Source organism: Microtus oregoni, unplaced genomic scaffold (genome assembly GCF_018167655.1).
Source record: "Microtus oregoni isolate MIOR12 unplaced genomic scaffold, Mior012 000023F_ref0000262, whole genome shotgun sequence".
In the NCBI taxonomy this organism is placed as follows: domain Eukaryota; kingdom Metazoa; phylum Chordata; class Mammalia; order Rodentia; family Cricetidae; genus Microtus; species Microtus oregoni.
The window spans coordinates 31,071,087-31,092,071 of NW_024543082.1; the positions used below are offsets into that span (position 1 = coordinate 31,071,087).

General features: G+C 44.2%; 1 protein-coding gene across 4 annotated transcripts in view; it reads left to right on the plus strand.

Moving 5' to 3' along the window:
• The first annotated feature begins 17,002 nt into the window (after positions 1–17,002).
• Positions 17,003–20,985, plus strand: part of LOC121461913 (beta-1,3-galactosyltransferase 5-like) — a 40,046-nt gene continuing 36,063 nt past the window's right edge. For all 4 annotated transcript variants that reach the window (XM_041673276.1, XM_041673275.1, XM_041673277.1 and 1 more), the window contains exon 1: positions 17,003–17,167. The gene's annotated coding sequence lies outside the window, so the exon portion shown is untranslated. The remainder of the gene's footprint in view (positions 17,168–20,985) is intronic.

The following is a 20,985-nucleotide window of genomic DNA, read 5'->3' on the forward strand; positions in this document are numbered from 1 at the left end:
ACCCCCAACTCCACTTCACTTGCGAATTAGTACATTTAGCAGGTACCACAGTACCATGGGGGTCACACTTGCACCTGATCTTCAAAAGACTAAGGGCTGTACCATACAAGTTGGCAAAGCAAAGGTATGAATGGGGCTGGGACAGAAAGTTGCAGCAGGGATGGGACTAGGAGGGATGGTCCAGGAGTCACTCCATAAAGCCCCTAAGATGCTCCCTCTTCAAGAATGGTGCTTTTGAGATACCTGTTTCCTTCAAGCTTCATACTTGTATAGATCTATCTACTCTCCCTATTGGTGGAAACACAAGCAATTTCTGACCATTGCCTACCTTGCAATCCTAGAACACTATCAAAAGGTAACTGTCTGTTCCCTGGGGAGACACAAACAGCTTCTACCCCCTCCCCAGAAGGTCCCAGGGACAAACCAAAACACAAGTCCACCCTGGAGACCTGATGTGGGAGTGTCATATATCAATCTGTTGATTTCATTGGTTAAGCAATAAAGAAACTGCTTGGCCCTCATAGGTTAAAACATAGGTGGGAGGAGTAAACAGAACAGAATGCTGGGAGAAAGAAGCTGAGTCAGAGAGTCGCCATGATTCTCCTACTCCAGGCAGACACAGGTTAAGATCATTCCTGGTAAGCCAGCTCATGGACTACACAGATTAATAGAAATGGGTTAGATCGATATGTAAGAGCTAGCCAATAAGAAACTGAAACTAATGGGCCAAGTGGTGTTTAAAAGAATACAATTTCCGTGTAATTATTTCGGGGCATAAGCTAGAGCTAGCCATGTGGGTGGCCGGGTGCCGGGGACGCAGCCCTGCTGCTCATATTACAACAGGGACCCAATAAGTTCATCTGTCAGACTTACACAGCCTGAGTGGAGGGTTCCTGGAAGGAGAATGGGAGACCCTGAGGGACTCAGAGTTAGACCCCTGGAAGGAGACAGATCGGAAGACCAGCCAAAGATAGGTCCCGGCTTCGTCCTCTCCTGCTTAACTTGAGACAAAATCTGGAAGCTCGAAACAAAGACTTGATGGACTTTCAGGACATGTTTATCCCCAAAGTTGGGGGCCTATCAGCCTCCTTGATTTTATTGAAACTGACCAACCCTAAATTAAGGAAAGAAAATCTCAAAGACCCTTATAACCCCAAGCCCACTGAAGAGGCTAGGCTTCAGGAACCCCAATCTGCTCTGCAAAAGGTCTCTTTCTTTCTTTCCTTGTGTGTGTGTGTCTGTGTTTTTGTGTGTCTGTGTTTTATGTCTCTGTGTGTGTCTGTATATATGTGTCTGTATGTGTGTGTCTGTGTCTGTGTGTATCTGTGTGTGTTTCTGTATGTGTGTCTGTTTTTATGTCTGATTGTGTATCTCTCTCTCTGTGTGTGTGTGTGTGTGTGTGTTTTCTTTCTTACCCCCAGTAAAGGCAATTCGTTTTTTATTTTTGATTTTCAATACAGGGTTTCTCCGTAGCTTTTGGTTCCTGTCCTGGAACTAGCTCTTCTAGAACAGGCTGGCCTCGAAAAAGGCAATTCCTTATGGACTGATTCTGACTTCTGAGTCTGAGATTTTCCCTGCAGCTACCTGATGTGATCAAGATTTCCTGCCTTTTAATTCCTTAATTGTCCCAGCAAAGGAACCTGACCAAGACCCCTAGAATATAACAACCCCAGCATGGATGATGGCTTCCTCAAGTCACCATAGATGGAAGTCTTCTTCCAGCCTATATACTAAAGGCTTCCCCAGACTCAGGAGGCCCTGCTCAGTAGGGACAGAACTGCACACGAATGGCTGGTAGAAGACAACAGAATCTCAAGACAGATTCCAGTAATCTGCCCCGACCCTTCTTCTATAGGGAACACCAACAGACAAGCATGGCTGTGATGACATTCTACAAGCAGAGCCTGTGGATCCCATGAAGATGGCAGCTGTTTTGCCCAGAGAACCACATTCTACAGCAGAAGCAGTTAGCCCACCCCAGAGTAGAGAACTGGGTGCATGATTTGTGTGGACACAAAAGTCAATCTAAGCTGCGAGAAGACAGACAGCTCTTTCAAGCCAGGAGAGTCTGGTGTCCTTTCCCAGGCCTTTGTTAGCCATGAAGACTTAGGTGAACCGGATGTCTGATTCTCAAGTTTCTCCATAGAAAAGCTGTAACCAACCTGGCAGATGCCAAGACATTCCAAAGAGACGTGCATCTCTCATTTGGCCATCTGGCTACTGAAACAATTATCCCAATGGAACTGAAATTTCCCCACGGATCTTGGGCTGGAAGTAGGAAAAAGCTGAAGCCCGGGGCCAGCCAGAGGAGGAACCTGGAACCTAAGAGGAAATTTCACACCATCTGGACAACTTGTGTGGAAACTACCTTACAGGAGAGACTGGAGTTTAGACAGAGAACCACACCTTGGCCAGAATTCTTCAGCTGTGCATATACTCACCACCTCTGTTGAAATTTAAGCCTTACATCCGCAAAATGGTTCCAGTAGGTCACTGCAGCAGATGGCAGGGGTAAGAAGTTCATTAGAATAGTTATAAATGCCATCAGCAGATGGAGAGACAACCGTTAGACAAAAACTCTGCAGGGTTCAAGATCATAGAGCTGAGTCATGAATCTTCCTTATGGGGTCTCCCTAGAGCCAGCAGCCAGGTCAACTGTGATTCTTCAGCAGGGCTCAGGGGTGGGAGGCTTCATCAGGATCTCTTTGATATTTCAGGTCTGGCCACCTCCTAGGAGAATCAAGCTATTTGGGACTAGAGATTCTGTTAGGAAGCTTCAGGTTCATAGACTGCTCGTTAGAGAGATTGGGAGGGGAGGCTGCTACAGTCAGGGTCTATGCAGCTGCCTGGTCTGCATCTGAACACCTAAATGAATTCCCTTTCTCTGCTTTTCACTATCATTTCTCTCTTATGTTTATTTCTTGGATTTATTTTTATTGTATGCATGTGTGTTGGGCACCAGACATCTTTATCTGTGCCCAGTGCTTTTAAAGGCCAGAGCAGGATGTCAGATTGACTGGGAAGGAAGTTCGACAGTGTGAGCACCATGTGGATGCTGGGAATTAAGCCTGGGTCATCTGGAAGAGCAGGCAGTGCTCTTACCTGCTCAGTCAAGTCCTCAACCCCTTGCTTTGTCTATATTTGGCTACTGGGGATGGGTGACTAAATCTAAATTGTTAGGGTTGCCAAGGCCCCTAGACAAATATTTTGGCAAGGACCCACAGAGAAAACTGGCCTGTTACAAAATAAACCAAAGATACCCCAAGATTTGGACACATCTCACCTCTCTGAATTACTCAGGCAGAAATTATTCTCACTACTAAAAATTGCCACCAGGAACTCATGGCAACTGTCCAGTGGTAGCTGGAAGCTAAGTGTTAAATTTCTGAATGCCCCTTCTGCAGGGTATACCCAGGTATACAAGGCTGGAACAAGTAGGAAGCCAGAGAGATGGCTCAGTGGTTAAGAGCACTGGCTGCTCTTCCAGAGGACCAGGAGTTGATTCCAAGCACCTTACAGTGGCTCATAACTGTCTATAACGTCAGTCTCAGGGGATCTGACTCCCTCTTCTATCCTCCTTGGGCATGAGGCATTAATAAAGACAAAACACCCATACACATTTAAAGAAAAAAAAAGGATTCATATGGGAACAGTCAGAGGGCGGTGCTATAATAGGGGGTGAACAGCAGCAGAAATGCATGATATATATGTATGAAAATGCCATCATGAAGCCATTTATGATATATGTGTTTATATATTACACATTTATATGTAAACACATATTAATTTTAGACCTCCCCAACATCTTGAACAACAAATTATCTTGGATAAAAGCATTGTAAATGGTGTGTTTGTTAGCTCACAATTTGTGTGGGTTTGTCTTCTCTCTTCCTCCTGGTTGATAGACCTTGGCTTTCCTCATGGTGGACAAACAGGCTGCCTGCCCCAGGGACTGTGATACCCGACCAAGAATCTTGTCCTTTCTCGCCACCTACTGGTGGTTCTCTGTTATTACAGCATGGACCATTTTTCATGTTGGTGGGGTTGGGAGAGGGGTGTTTAATGGTTGGAGAACTCTGAGAAAATATTCCCAAAGATTCCCCAAGATGCTTTGCAGACAGACCATCTCAGTCCCTTCCTGTTCTTACATTAATCTGGAACACAAGAACAAACTGTCCTTAGCATGAGAGGTAGCTTCTTCAACCAGAAAAATGGAGGACACTCCCCTGGGTGGATGAAACGATGGGAAGAGGGGATAAAAGAGGCTGAAAAATAATTTTCTAACTAGAAATCTTACTTTAAACACTTAGGCCTTCTTTAGACTAATAAAACTCTTTAACCTTCTAGTCCTATCAGATTAACATAAAATTAGTTGATTTCTTGAGGGATTCTTGGGGGTTTTTATTTTTGTTTTTAATGTGGAATTTTGAGTTATTGGGGTACATAAGTGCACATGCTTATGGGGGCAAGAGGTCAGCATCAGATGCTGCTCTTCAAGACTTGACCCATCAATGGGAGGGAGGCTCCTTCCTGCCTCCACCTCCTGCTTAAAAATGTGTGAGCTAAGAGGTAAATTGGCAATGAGCCTCGTCTACCTCATCCTACTCGGCCAAGGACAGAAAGTCAGCCCTAAGCACCAGCAAGAAGTACATAGAGATGCTTAAACACTACTAGAATACGATTCATTGCAATGAAATAGAAGGTGAATTAACTTTTGATCACCTGACTAACATCTCACCAGTCTTTACTGTTAGCAAAGGGAGAAATGTTTTTAAAGGAAGCTACTTTGGTGATCTGGGAAAGAATTACTTTAATTCTCTCTAAAATATCTCTTGTGAACCTAGACAACAATGAGGACCCTAAAAATAACCTCAAGAGAATGCTTGAAATTTTTAAAGATGAAATGAGAAATTCCCTTAAAGAAATTAAGTATAAGACAAGCAAAAAGTTGGAAGATATCAAGCAAATCGCTTAAAGAAAACCAAGAAAAATAAATCAAACATATAAAGGAAACTATCCAGAACTTGAAAACTGAAATAGAAACAATAAAGAAAACACAAGCTGAAGGAATTATAGAAACAGAAATCATGAGCAAAAGATCAGGAACCACAAACGCAAGCATGAACAGCAGAGTACAAGAGATGAAAGAGAGAATCTCAAGCACTGAAGATACAATAGAGGAAATAGACTCCTCAGTTAAAGAAAACATTAAATTTAATAAACACTTAACCCAAAATATCCAGAAAATATGGGACACCATTAAAAGCCCAAATCTTAGAAAAATAGGTATAGAAGAAGTTCAAATCAAAGGCACAGAAAATTTATTTAACAAAATCATAGAAGAAAACTTTCTCTACCTAAAGAAAGATATGTCTATGAAGACACAAGAAGCTTACAGAACACTAAATAGACTGGATCCAAAAAAAGTCCTCTCACCACATAATAATCAAAACATTAAATATATACAGTAAAGAAAGAATACTAAGAGCTGCAAAGGAAAAAGGCCAAGTAACATATAAAGGCAGACCTATCAGAATTACACCTGACTTCTCATTGGAGACCAGAAGGTCATTGTCAAGCATTATGCAGATATTAAGAGACCCTGGATGCCAATCCAGACTATACCTAGCAAAACTGTGAATAACCATAGATAGACAAAACAAGATATTCCATGACAAATCTAGATTTAACCAATACCTAGCCACAAACCCAACACTACACAAAATTCTAGAAGGAAAACTCGAACCCAAGGAAGATGGGTACACCAACAAAAACACAGACAATTGATGATCTCATAGCAGCAAATCCCAAAGAAGAAAACAACGCACAAATTAACATCACCAACGATGAAAACTAAATTAACAGGAGACCGCAACCACTGGTCATTAATATCCCTTAATGTAAATGGACTCAACTCACCTATAAAAAGGCATAGGCTAACAGATTGGATACAAAAACAGAATCCATCCTTCTTCTGCATACAAGAAACACATCTCAACCTCAAAGACAGACATTGTCTTAGAGTAAAGGGTTGGGAAAAAATATACCAACCAAATGGACCTAAGAAACAAGCGGGTGTAGCTATCATAATATCTGACAAAATAGACTTCAAGCTAAAATCAGTCAAAAGAGACAAAAAAGGTCATTTCATATTAGTCACAAGAAAAATCCATCAAGAGGAAATTTCAATACTGAACATCTATGCCACAAATACAAGGGCACTCTCATATGTAAAAGAAACACTTCTAAAGCTTAAATTATACATTAAACCCCACACACTAATAGTAGGTGACTTGAACACTCCCCTTTCACCACTGGACAGGTCAATCAGACAAAAAATGAACAGAGAAATAAGAGAACTAACAGATGTTATGACTCAAATGGATTTAACAGACATCTATAGAATATTCCATCCAAACAGAAATATTATACCTTCTTCTCAGCACCTAGATTCTATCCTGCTCTTTTGTGCTAAGCAAGTTACTGCTTCAAAATAAGGGTTTAATATATTAACTGGTGATACAGGAAGGTGCATCCATAAGAATGGCCCATTTTTTCATAAAACTACTGTAGGAGCAAGTTTTGTAGGTAATAAATATGCTTGCCAAGGCTGGTCATAATTTATATAATATACATGTTCTTTTTGTATAGCATGCTCTACCTGGGATAGCACCTGTCTGGCAGCTTCTGAAAGCTGTCTACTGGAATTTGGATCACTGTCCCCTTTAAGGGTTTCACTTAGAGGCTCGAGGTCTCCTGAAGGGTATCTTAAATAAGGTTTCAGATATTGGATGTTTCCCAACAACTTTTGGAAATCATTTAGAGTCTTTAAACCATCCTTGGCTTGATTTCTCTAGGGTATAATGTACGACCTAAATACTGGAATGGTGGGTGCTTCTGCACTTTCTCTGGAGCAATAACTAGCCCTGGATGGCTTAGCCTCTGTTGTAGTAATCCATATGTTTCAAGTAAAATTCCTTCATCTCTATGGGCAAGCGGAATATTATCCACATAATGGATAATATAAGCCTGTGGAAATTGATCTCTCAACTTTTGTGTAGCCTGAGCTACAAACTTCTGTCATAAGGTGGCACTGTTTGCCATATCCTGAGGTAAGATGCTTCATTGCTAACTCTCCACTGGCTCTCTAAAATTAACTGAGGGGACACTGAAAGCAAACCTTTGGCAATCTTGTGGTGCCAACGGAATGGCATAAAAGCAATCTTTTAAGTCTAAAATTATTTTATGGGTGTTTTTTGATAGCTGTAGGAGAAGGCAGCCCTGGTTGTAATGTTCCCATTGGCTGCATGCTCATATTAATCTTCCTTAAGTCCTGAATTTCTTTTTAATAACAAAAATTGGAGAATCCATGGTGAATTAGATGGTGTAATGTGACCATTATCCAGCTGTTCCTGCATTAGTTGCCAGGCAGCTTGTAATTTTTCTTCTGTTAGAGGCCACTGATTTACTCATATAGGTTCCTCGTTTTTACAAATTATTGGGTCTTCATGGAGTGCAGGTTTTTCAATGACTTCTCCTAAAAATACCCTAATCTTGTCCTGGGAGGTCTATTGCCCAGTATGATAGGACCAATTCTTCCCTTGTCTTCCTTGCCTAGACCTGGATTAGGTAATAATCTTTGCTGAAACATTTGATTAGTAACAACTGTGCAGGGATAATATAAAAATACCCCCATTCTAATCATAATATCTCAGCCCCACAAATTAATGGGTAAATGAAATAATATACAGCTGAAGTTCCCTCATGGCCTTCTCCAGGAAAGCTTGTTACTACTTTTGTTCAAAATTTTGAGTCTGACGAATTCCCTGTATCTGTGTAATAGTCTCTGTCTTGGGCCATTTAGAAAGCCACCATCTATCAGTTATAACCAAAATATCTGCACCAGTAGCTATAAGACCAGAATTTTTTTTTCCGTTTATAAACAAGGTGAATTCTGGTCCTTGAGTACCTATGGCTTGTTGCCAATAGGCATGAGATGAACCAAATTTGGCCTTTCCTCTCTTACCTCTCTTAATTTGATTTTTGGTTTGCACAGCAGAAACTAAAATTAATTGTGCAAGCCTCTGACCTGTCTTTACCACAGAAACTCCATTAGGTGAGTGAGTCATAACCTTGATTTCTCCCTCAAAAATCAGTGTCAATGACTCCAAGGGCAACAATAATGCTTTGCACAGTGATGCCACTTCTCCCTAATAATAGCCCTATAGTGCCCTCCAGTCATTGGAGGAGGGGATGCCACTTGTTGGTGCCAGGTCACCTGGCTAGCTTAGACCTGAAATCATCACTCAGAAACTGTATTAATTAAATCACTGCTTGGCCCATTAGCCTCTTATTGGCTCATTCTCCCATCTAGATTTAACCCATTTCTATTAATCTGTATATCACCATGAGGTCGTGGCTTACCGGGAAGGTTTCAGCATTTCTGATTCTGGTGGCTCCATAGTGGTTCTCTGGCTCTGCTTTCTTCTCTCAGCATTTAGTTCTGTTTTTCCCACCTACCTAAGTTCTGCCATATCAGGACAAGCAGTTTCTTTATTGATTAACTGATGAAAGCAGCACAAAGACAGAAGGACCTCCTACACCACTATAATCCTTAATTCATGCACTCACTCCTTGTTTTTGAGATGGGATCTCCTGCTTCCCAGGCTGGCATTGAGCTTTCTCTTCCCGTTGCAGATGTCCTTGAACTCCTGATCCTCCAGCAGGCACCTCCCAAGTGCTAGGATTACATGAGTGCTCACCACTCTTGTCTACAGTGTGCAGGGGATGGAACCGAGGCATTTGTGTGTGTTAGACAAGCACTCTGTGAACTGAGCTGCTCCCCCATGAGTCAGTGAACAGGCTGCTCCATCTAGGACACAGCCCTCTCCAGCTTACCCCACTCAAAAGCAGACCTGTCCTATTGATTCATATGTCACCATCCATTTGCCGTAAGTCATGAGAACACAGGCCTTGTGGGTTGACTACCATGGGAAGAGTATGTGTGATTGTGGGACAAGCAGGGCAATTCCATACACTTGTCCAGGCAGCTTCGTGAGGGAATTGAAGCTGAAAGTAGAACACCACAGTGTTTTGATGATAGTGTTGCAGGGAGGGGGTCTGCTTGTTTGTCCCAGCCACCTGGCTAGCTTAGCCCTGAAATAACCACACAGAAACTGTATTATTTAAATCACTGCTTGGCCAAACACTTAAGTGCATTGTTAGCTAATTCTTATATGTTCGGATTAACCCATTACTATTAGTTTATATTTTACCATGAGGCTCGTGGCCTACCAGCAAGGTTCCAGCTGGAAGGGCACATCTTGCCCCTTTGGCAGCTACATGATGTCTCGTCTCTCAACTCCACCTTCTTTCTCCCAGCATTCAGTTCAGTTTTCCCAGCCTAGCTTTGTTCCCTTATATCTCTGCTATAAGCCTAAAGCAATTTCTTTATTAATCAATCGTAATCACAGCATACAGAAAGGAGTCCCATGTCTCGGGTCTCTGAAGAAGTTGAAGATTAGATAATTATAGTTATAGTTTTCCTTGTTTATCAGACCTAGAAAAGAAACTCACTAAAAAATGTAAAGTATATTAGGTTGAGAGACATAAAAAATAATTTTGAGTTGTTAATACAAATTAGAATAGAAAGTGAATTAGGTACAACACATTGGACTCAGCAGGATAGGATAGATAAAGGAGTGTTTTCTCTGAAATTGTCAAAGGCAAATGGATTATATATTGTCAATGTATATATTGCCTGTATATATTGTATATTGTTACTGTACTTATTGTATATAGTTTTTTTTATATTAGTTATAGCCTTCTTTTTATTTTAGACAAAAAAAGATGTAGTGACATTTTGTTTGTGTTTTCTTTTATTTATTAATTAATTTATTTATTAAAGATTTCTGCCTCCTCCCTGCCACCGCCTCCCATTTCCCTCACCCTCCCCCAATCAAGTCCCCCTCCCTCGTCAGCCTGAAGAGCAATCAGGGTTCCTTGCCCTGTGGGAAGTCCAAGGACCACCAACCTCCATCCAGGTCTAGTAAGGTGAGCATCCAAACGGCCTAGGCTCCCACAAAGCCAGTACGTGCAGTAGAATCAAAAACCCATTGCCATTGTTCTTGAGTTCTCAGTAGTCCTCATTGTCTGCTATGTTCAGCGAGTCCGGTTTTAACCCATGCTTTTTCAGACCCAGGCCAGCTGGCCTTGGTGAGTTCCCGATAGAACATCCCCATTGTCTCAGTATGTGGGTGCACCCCAGTTTGCCTGAAGAGCAGAGTGCAGAGCTAAGCCACTATCAACCAGACAGTGGTGGCTCACACCTTTAATCCCAAGACTTAGGAGGTAGAGGCAGAGGGATCTGTTAGTTCAAGGCCGCCTGGGCTAATGAGATTAAATCTGTCTAAAAGAGTAACACAGCTCATACAAAGGGGATCCCAGCACGTGGGATCTCACACCTTTAATCCCAACACTAGGGAGGTAGAGACAGAAGTGATATTGCTGGGTGGACAGAGGAATATAAGGCAGGAGGAAACAGGACTTCATTGCAGTCTGAGAAGCCAGTCTGAGGACAGGATCGCCCCTTCGGTCTGAGCATTGGTAGAGGTAAAATGTCTCTCTTGCAGTTGGCTGCACTGCTTCTCTGATCTCTCAGCTTCCACCCCCTAATATCTGTCTCCGGGTTTTATTTATTAAGACCAATTAGACTTCATGTCACAGTTTCAGGTCAGAACGGGGAGGAAGAAGCTGTGTGTGTCAATTTTAGTATCTATCAGAGACCCCTCTCCCTATCTGCTGCCTATCAGGAATCTCCTTTAACTCGTACACAAATGCAAATGCAAGTGTACACACACACACACACACACACACACACACACACACACACACACTTTCCAGGACACACTAACATGTTTCACCTTTTATCTCCCAACAGCGCTATCAAGTACAAATCCACCAAGGGACACTTATTAGGTCAGAGTCCCGGGATCCAATTGCTTCTCCAACAAGTCTTTAAGACATGAACTCTGGCTGGGCACTCCACATCCAGAGCCCCATCCTCTCCCTGTGGCAGCAGGACTGGTAGGTTCTGCACTTCAGAGGTAAAAAAGGCCTCCAAAGGCAGCCATCCTCCACTAACCTGACCCTCCTTTCCTCCAGTGTGGTCCGTTCTTCAGCTTTCCAGAGGGTGGATGCCATCACCTGGTCACTGAGATCCAGCTGCTTACAGGAATGAGGGCTACTCACATGCCAGCACATATGATATGACTGGCCCCAGCCTTGCCTCTCTACCATGCATAGGGACAGGTTGCAACCAATGTGGACCAGGGGAGGGCATAAAACCCTGTTCTACTCTGCCACCCACTGAGGGCTCCCGCCCAGGTAAGAAAAGGACAGCCTGGCACACATAGGCAGCAGGTATCTCCTGGTGGAAGGGAATGCAGATCACAAGGGCCCTGGGGTAGTGGTCTCACTGTCCATGGCTCTCTGCTCCCAGTGCTCACACTCTGAGCTGCAGCTGATTTATCCTCCAGCTCTCTGTCCCAGTGACCCTTCTCGTGGTCCACTAGACAGTTGTGTTTAATGGATCAGAAAACTGCTGTGAGTCTGAAAAGCCTTCCCAGCAGAGTCATTGTGATCAGGATAGGGGCTTCTCTGGGAGAAACATCTTCCAGGCCTCATAGAACCTCACGGAAAGTCTCTGGATCTTTCAGCCAGAGGCTGCCTCTACCCAGGTTCTTGACTCAGGAGCCAGGGATATCTTACTGGGAATGGCTTGAGGCTCTGAAAATAAGGAGAGACAGCTGAGGTACAGTTCCTCTGTGTCCCTTGACCAAGCCAGGTCAGCAGTGGCAGAAGGCATTGGTCTGTCCTGTCAGGCTGCCCACACTGTGGAAGAAGGCGTTGGTCTGTCCTGTCAGGCTACCCACACTGTGGAAGAAGGCGTTGGTCTGTCCTGTCAGGCTGCCCACACTGTGGAAGAAGGCATTGGTCTGTCCTGTCAGGCTGCCCACACTGTGGAAGAAGGCACCCCTTTCTCCATCCCCAGCTGTCATCCACAGACACCAGACAGCATCACTCCTCATCTCATTGACTGGTCCTGTGGTGATATTTTGTTTGTGCTTTAACAAATAAAGTTTGCCTGAAGATCAGACTGCAGAGCTAGCCATGCTAGTTCCCATAGAGGCCAGGCAGTGGTGGCACACACCTTCACTCCCAGCACATGGGAGACAGAGGCAGACAGATCTCTGCCAGGCAGTGGTGGCACACACCTTCACTCCCAGCACATGGGAGACAGAGGCAGACTGATCTCTGTGAGTTCAAGGCCACCCTGGGCTGTATGAGGTTGAATCAGTATAAAAGAGACACAGAGCTTGGCAGTGGTGGCTCACACATTTAATCCCAGCCATAGGAAGATGGAGATGGGAAGAGATATGACTCGGTGGAGAGAGGAATATAAGGCCGGAAGAGACAGGAACTCAGGATGCAGTCTGAGGTTTCATAGAGATGGCATTCATTCTGAGACAGGAGCTCAGCCCATTTGGTCTGAGGATTTTTTTAGAGGTAAGAACTAGTGACTGCTGTTCTGCTTCTCTGATCTTTCAGGTTTCACACCCTAATATCTGACTCAGGGTTTTTATTTAATAATACCAGTTAGGATTCCATTACATTGGTCCAGAAAGTATTTCTTTTTCCTCGTCCACATGCCAGGCTGGGTCCTTTTCTCCCAGAGCAGTAGTTCTCAACTGTAGACAATTTTTCTTTCCAGGGGACATTTGCTGGTCCAGAGATATTACTGGGGTATCTGTGTGTGTGTGTGTGTGTGTGTGTGTGTGTGTGTGTGTGTGTGTGCCCTTGCAACATGGGCTGCACCCTAAAGGGGGTCTCTAGTCCTGTCAACCCCAGGCTTCAAGCAATCTCAGCAAAGTACAATCAAATGTAATGTCATAATCAAACTCACCATTTTGTAAGCTAAACAAACACAGAAATAAAGAAGTAAAATGGTCACATCCCTCCATTGCCCGAGCTGACCTTGGCTGAGAAACTATGAGATAGGTGGGGAGAGGGGCTGCCCTGAGGTCAGGGAGGGTCAGGATGGAGAGGTCAGGTGTGGAAAGTAGTGGACACAGTCCTGCGCTCTGTGGGTGATCCAATCCCTGGCTGCAGGGGGCTCTGTACAACCTGGTTCTGCTTGTGCATCAGGGCTTGGTTACCCCAGGAAACTGAGCTTCTGCTTGAAGCCCTGCACAGAATAGTGTGGGAGTTTAATAACTGTGGGTGAGGGCGGTGCTTCACTCAACTCCTTTCCTCTCCCACAGGGACTGCAGTTCCCGCAACCCACAGGTCCCCGCAACCCACAGGTTCCCGCTCTCATATCTGAAAGGATTTCACGTCAGTCTGGCCGTGAACTCCAGTTGTCTTAAAATTTTGCCCTAAGTCCCTAGCCCAGGAGCGTGTTTGTCTTTGTGTAAAAACAATGGCATGCTAACTGTAGGCAGACAAGGTCCTGCACTGTCTGAGACCACCACACACAGGACTTTAAGGGAGAAAAGCAACACCTATTTGTTCAGGATGGGAGCTGTGCACTGGGCTTCTTCAGAGCTTCCCAAACATTTTCACTATGTAATTCAGGTTAAGCACTGAGTTAGAGCTGTGTTCAATTGACAAAAATGCTGTGCAGTTTTGTACACAAGGGCACATAAATAAACGGGCACTTTTTATTCCAGAGAAAAGTCTGGTGTCTTCTGCCACCCCAGCTAGCTTCTTTCCCTCTGTTCTATCAACACATTTGTATTCAGTTTCTTCTTGTCCTGTGGCAGAGGGCATTATCCAGCACCGACTCTTAACTTTCCTGTGCCTCAATTTCTTCATCTGCAAAATGATAAAAATGAATCGTACCTTCATCATTGCCCCAGGGCTTAGGATGCAGGCGCATTTACCCATGAGGTTGTTTAACCTTGTAGAAATGTTTCATATGAGAATCATCTCCCTCCCTCCCTCCTCCTTCCTTCCCTCCCTCTCTCAGGCTCTCTCTTGTTCTCTCTCTCTTGTTCTCTCTCTCTCTCTCTCTCTCTCTCTCTCTTGTTCTCTCTCTCTCTCTCTCTCCTGTTCTCTCTCTCTCTCTCTCTCTCTCTCTCTCTCTCTCTCCTGTTCTCTCTCTCTCTCTCTTCCTCCTTCCCCCAACCCCACCCCCGCCATGGCCACTTTGAGGGAGCTTCAAGGTCTTTGGAGAACTCGGTGGTGTCTGTGAACTCGGGACCCCAAACTTGGCTTGCATTGGAGTAATTTCAAAGTTAACTTCGAGACTGTCCCCTGAAAAGGACAGAACACAGAGCCAGCAGCGTTTCCGCAGAGTATCTGTGCAATTGCTGATGCCAGGGAAGACGCTCTGGCCGGTGCACTCTGGAGCTGGGACCTTTGCAGTCAGTTAGGCTGCTTGTCAGCAGAGCAGCTAGCAGGTCTGGTCCTGGGGCCCAGACACTGACTGACCTGCAGCTGTGCACCCTGAGAGTCCAGTGTGCCTCCTCCCTCCACTGCGCACCTATCACAGTCCCTGAGCGCATTGCCCTGCGCTCCGCCCACCTGCAAATGCCTGCCCAGTCAGCGACCGCCCCAGCCTGGACAGCGCCTGTGGACCACCTGAGCAGGACAAAGGTAAGGGAATCCTGAACACCAGGGGGAAGGGACCACAGGGCAGGCCGGCATCCATGTGTTCCTTCTTTCTGTAAAATGAAGGCAGGAATGTTATGGAGCTTGTGGGAGCCTGGGTTCACTGACAGAGTCTTGTATACACATGAAGTTGTGTTTCTGGGTGGGTAACAGCATACACACATACATGAAAGCTACGCATCATATGGACACAGCATTTGCAGAACTCTTCTGCCTCCTCATCCCGTTTCAGTTCACAGGTTTCTAAGTTTACGGGACAGAGTCAGCTTTCAAATAATGAAAGCTAACAGAAGAAAGCTGCTATAGATATTTTTTTCACTTTTCTATTTGTTCTACCAACTTAAAGAAAACATATATTTTTTTTTTTGGTCCTATGTGTATATAGCGTCGTCTTCTGGGTTTGTTTCTCCTTCATTTACTACTTCTGCCCTGGGTCAAAGGATGGGGGAATAGGTTTTAATGAGATGGGGTCTGGGAAAAGGTCTTGCTCCAGTCAATGCTGGGGTGCCCAGTGGTTGCTCTTGTCCATTTTCTGAATGTAGGGAATTCTTGTTGCATGGCTGAGGTCTATACACACTTTAATGCCCATTTTTTTCTTTCTCTTCCTTCCCTTCCTTCCTTCCTTCCTTCCTTCCTTCCTTCCCCCTCTCTCCCTCCCCTCCCGCTTCTGCTCCTTCTTCTTCTTTGTTACAGGGTTTCTCTTGTAGCCCTGGCTGTCCTGAAACTTACTCATAGACCAGGTTGGCGTCAAACTCACAGAGATCTGCCTGCCTAAAGGCTCTGCCATAACTGCCGCCACCACCCAGCTTGCCCATTCTGTATAATGAAGTTTTTCAGTTAAATTATTGCTTTGGAAAAGGAATACAACTGAGTGGTAGAGAAATCCCTGGCATATGAGAGGCCCCAAGCTCAGTCGTAAGAACTGAAAATAACTACAACCAAAAACCTATCTGTTTACTTGCCTGTCAATCACCCATCCAGTCTTGTGTATGTTCCATCTATCTGCCTTGTCTTTTTCAGTTTTTGTTCTCTTAAAAAAAGTTTGAGTAATATGCAAATTTGTCTTCAAAGAGATTTTTTTTTCTGTCCTTGACAATGAAGGATTTTTTTTTATTAAGAAAAGAAGAAAAAAAACATAAACAAAAAACAAGTTTCCACCTCCTCCCAGCCTCCCATTTCCCTCCCCCTCCTCCCACCCTTCTCCCCCTCCTCCCACCCTTCTCCCCCTCCCCCCACTCCTCTCCCCCTCCCTCTCCAGTCCACAGAGCAGTCCGGGTTCCCTGCCCTGTTGTAAGTCCTAGGTCCTCCCCCCTCCGTCCATATCTAGGAAGGTGAACATCCAAACTGGCTAGGCTTCCACAAAGCCAGCACATTAAGTAGGATCAAAACCCCGTGCCATTGTCCTTGGCGTCTCATCAGCCCTCATTGTTCGCCATGTTCAGAGAGTCCGGTTTTATCCGAGATTTTTTTTTTTTTTTTAAGGAGTGACTGTGCACGGGTCTACTTAGAAAAATTAACAAGAAAGTCTAATTCTGAGGAAGAAGCTCAGGGCAAGGCTGTTGGCGTCAAGTCCCGGAAGAGATCTTGGGAAGCAGATCTTTCTCCCTCCTCTCCACCCCCAGCTTGACCCAGACAGTTCTTCCTTTATGAACGTTCCTCTCAGCAGATGTTCCTTCTTTTGTGGGTTGTGGGCAGGTGCTCTGAATAAACAATGGGCTTCTCTGTCTGAGACTGGACTTTATGAGATGAGGCCAGGTGTTCTGACATGCTGGGGAGTCTCCTTTCAGCTGGGCTCTCCTCCTTCTGTTCCCACTTGCTGGTTACAGGCAGTGGTCAGGAAAGGTTAGGTCAGTGCAGAGGACCCTAGGACTTCCATAGGCGGTCTCTGCTAACCTGAGCCTGACCTCGGCCTTAAACTCTGAGCTCAGAAACCTGACATCTGTTCACATCTGTTCTGTTTGTCCATTTAACTGGGCATCAGATCCTATTTCTCCTGGGTTTTCTGGTCCTGAGAGCCACTCCTGGTTCCTGTGGTCTTGAATAGCTGCCTGGTATCTTCTGTCCCCAGTACATGAGTTGACTGAACAGGATGTGATCCTTCCTTGAATATGACAGAGCTAGTGTCCTTTTCCTGACTCTAAGTATCAGCTACCAGGAACTCACTGCATTGTCATTGCCCCACCCTGGGTTGGGTGAGCTGAGTGAGTGTGTATGTGCATGTGTGACTATGTGTGTGTGTGATTTATGTATAGGGGTTGGGGTGGAGTTGTGGATGAGGAGGGTGAGAATGGGAGTTGGGGAGTGGCCTCCAGTACCCAGTTGGCTTTTCTCCTGATCCCTATTGCTTGTCTCTGCTCACTTCTCTGCCATCAGGGAAGCACAGGACTGGCAAGGGATCTTTCCACTTCTCCTGATCTCAGTCTTGGGGATTGTGCTCCATCAGCCTTTGCGACTGGCCTCCTGTGGGTTTGGACAACACTTTCCTTATCTTCTGGTAAGAGGGAATTATCTGAGCCCACGTCTGAATCGGCAGAGTGAAAGGGTGGGTAAGATGGATGATAGAGGTTTGGGTAAAGTTACCTAATCTCAGTTTAAAGCCAGGATCATGAGATTGAGTGTCCCCAGACTGAATTTGAAATAACTGATGACCAGCTGTCCTGGTAGTCGTATGGCATGAATAGGTTAAAGCCTGGACTCTGGAAACCACAGTCCTTGGGTGCTAGTTATTAAGATAGTTCATATTCCCCACTGCCCAACTAAGGGAGAGTGGGGGGTAGTGATGTTCCAGACCAGATTCATGTGGCCTAGATGCTACGTTGACATATCAGATGAACTCAGGCTCATTATAATTTCAATATAGAGATAAAAACACGCCATCCCATGCTGAGAAAGATCTTAGCTTGTCACAGCCCTTATAACTCAGCCTGAATGAGTGGCCGTTCAGAGCGCACACTTGCTCTGGGAGAGAAGAAGGGTCCTTTGGAATCTAAGTTGACTGTGCTTATCATTGGCCATCTAGTCAAATTTCTAGGTGGTTCTCTGAACTGGTTAGCCATCTGTATGTTATACCGAGTAGGGAAAGAACCTGCAGACCCAGCTATAACAGAGTTTTTGACAAAATTATATAAAGCGAGGACATGGATGATTCAAGGTATGGCTGAGGGGAAGGTTCTTATTGTAGGCATGAGGAGTGAACAATTAGAGGCACCTGGAAGAGTCCAGAGCAGGGACAGGAAGTAATAGACTGAACTGAGCTTTGAGAGAAGAGAGTAATGGGGAAGTAGAGTGAGAGAGGAAAAGTAGAGAAGAAGAGAGGAAAGGAGAGGAGAGGAGAGGAGAGGAGAGGAGAGGAGAGGAGAGGAGAGGAGAGGAGAGGAGAGGAAAGGAGGGGAGGGGAGGGAAGGGAAGGGAAGGGAAGGGAAGGGAAGGGAAGGGAAGGGAAGGGAGGATAAGAGAGAGGGGAGAACAAAAAGAAGAGGTCAAGAGGGGCTCATGGATGAAATGGCAGGGTTATAGAAGAAGAAGCTGGGGAATGGAATCCCCTGAGCTGGAGAGGATTAGGGGCAGGGTTAGAAGAGCTGAGAGGAGCCACAGGAACTGAGTGAGCTTGGAGGTCAGATTGTGCTTTCCATTGCTAATAGGCATCACAGAGAGCCATTTGTCCCTAGTTTGTTTGTTTTTTTGTTTGTTTTCAGAGATAGGGTCTCTCTGTAGCTTTGGAGCCTGTCCTGGAACTAGCTCTTGCAGACCAGGCTGGTCTCGAACTCAAAGAGATCCACTAGCTTCTGCCTCCAGGGTCCTGGGATTAAAGGCTTAAAAGTATGTGCCACCACCGCCAGGTAGTGAGTTGAAAACCAAGACCAAGGGTTCAGAATGCTATATAAAGCTATTCCTTTGGTAAAGATATCATCCAGACTTTTTATATCTGATTTTGAACATCATCCCACATCCTCAGTAAGAGCTAGAAGTCATTTGGGACCAAACAGGGCTAAAAATGTAGTTGATCACTTCCTCATTACCTATGTACTCATGGAGACAGAGGAACTCGGGCACATTAATTCAACCTGTACCTCAGGTCTCTCCATTGACACCACAGAGGCTGATATTATTATTTCTCTGGGTGCACATGAAGACGATATGGTCACACCTTTCCTTGTGATACCAGCGTTAATGATTATTGCAGCATTGCCTCTCATTTTCTAAGTTCTCTGCTGAGTTTTGCTTGGTTATGGAAAAAAATAAAAAGCTTCTCAAATTATGAAATAACTTGGTCTTAAGAATAATTTCCAGTTAGTATAAGATATATATTTGGGGCTCAGTAGACTAGCAGAATAGAGGACAGACTTTGGGGCACAGTGGCGAGTGTGCTGACTCAGGTTTGGGCTCTCTTCCATGTAGCTTGTTCTCTCTGTCTAAACTCCCTTCCCTGTGTCACTGTTCAAGGCTGTCTGTTCTCTCTCTTGCAAGACCTCATTTCTCTGTTCCCTGGGGGTGTGTTAATTGCCATGTGTTAGCTATGCAAGTTCCCTGTTAATCTCCTGGGTCTCTGGCAATTTTCTATGTCCGTTGTGTTTTGCTGACTAAATATTCCTCATTTCTCTGGGGAGCAGGACATTTATCAGGCTCCCCTTTGATCCACTTCTGGGAGTTCCTTTTTCCAGATTAGCTGGCCTGTCATTCTTGTTTAACACAGGCAGGATCACCTGGTTAGCTGCCTCTGTAGATTACAAGTTAGGTTGACCATTCTGCACTAACTCCCTTTTATATGTGTTTTATTCAAATTCTTCTCAGAGCTTCAATGGAACCCTCCATGTATATTACAATCTACTTCTTTGTTGTCCCATGTTATAAAAAATGGGGAGAGGGATCAGGCAATGTGAATAATCATGATGGCAGATTGCTATTAATGTTATTCTTACCAAAACAGGTTTTCAAGGCCACTCAGGTTAGGAAGGAATCAAATTTATACTCAAAGTTGCAAACTATTTCAGGCTGTAGAAAAGTCAGAGAGTTGCATACAAGCTATGTGTGAGCATGTCCCTGTCACATGGGTGGCACCTGCTGTGACTTATAAGGTGAGATAGTAAAAAGTGAGTTGGTCATAAAGTGTCGCCTTTCATTTCTCTCCCTGCCTTTTACCCTTTCTCCCTGCTCTGGATCCTTCCTCCATCCTTCCTGTGTACGTGTTCATATCTCTATGTGTGAGTCTGAATCTCACATCACTATCATAATGCTTTTGAAATTTGCTGGTATTAAGCTGTAGTGCTAATTTCTGCATTTTCATCACTATTGCTAGATATCTAGATGTTTTGCATTTTTATATAAAACAGAGTGGTAGGCATTCCTGATCTGTCTCCTCTTGCACAACTGTGTGATTTCCTGTAGATTAAGGATCTATCCATATGAGTGTAATTGACTTCCAGGGCTGTTCTAGATTGGTCTCAATCTGTCCTAGATCCTGAGGGATGTTACTTGAGAGGGTAGGGGCTGCACTAAACCACACTCCCACCAACCATATGGTTCACCACAGCTTGGCCAAGACTTAGACTCTCTGGACCTTTGCATTTGTATTAATAGAAAAAGTAGTAACTCTGTCTCATTGCTTTAGTATTCTTTTACCTAAAGCAGGTTGTGGTGCACACCATTAATCCCAGCACTCAAGAGTCAGAGGATGGAAGATCTCTGTGATTTCAAGGCCAGTCTGGTCTGCAGAGCAAGTTCTAGGACAGCCAGGGCTACACAGAGAAACCATGTCTCAAAAAAAGAGAGGAAGAGGACAAAAATATACATTACCTGATTCTAGCATAGCTGGCAGTGTTTTCATTAATATATAGGTCTTAGCCTATGATTTGTCTGTCTCTTGTTTATAAATCTGCCATCATCATTTATTGATTGATCTATCCATCTTTCAACTCTCTTTGTATTTATCATCTATCCACCACCTATTAGTCTTCTGTCTTCTATGTATCAAGCACTTGTCCATTATCTATTCATGATATATATTGTTTATCTATCATCTAATATCAATCTGGTGAATCTATCAATCATCTTGTAATCTATCATCTACCCATCTCTATTACTTATCAGTAGTCTATCATGTATGTTTTCATCAATCTATCTTCTATTTATAATCCATATAATTTACCTAACTTCTATTGTATATCTTTTTGGTATATCTATTATCTGTCTGTCATCTATCTCTGATTTAAAATCACATATTTTTTCTCTTTCACCTACCCATATTTCTATTTATAATCTATCCCCATTTATCTGTTTATTCATCTATTTATCCTATCTATCTATCTATCTATC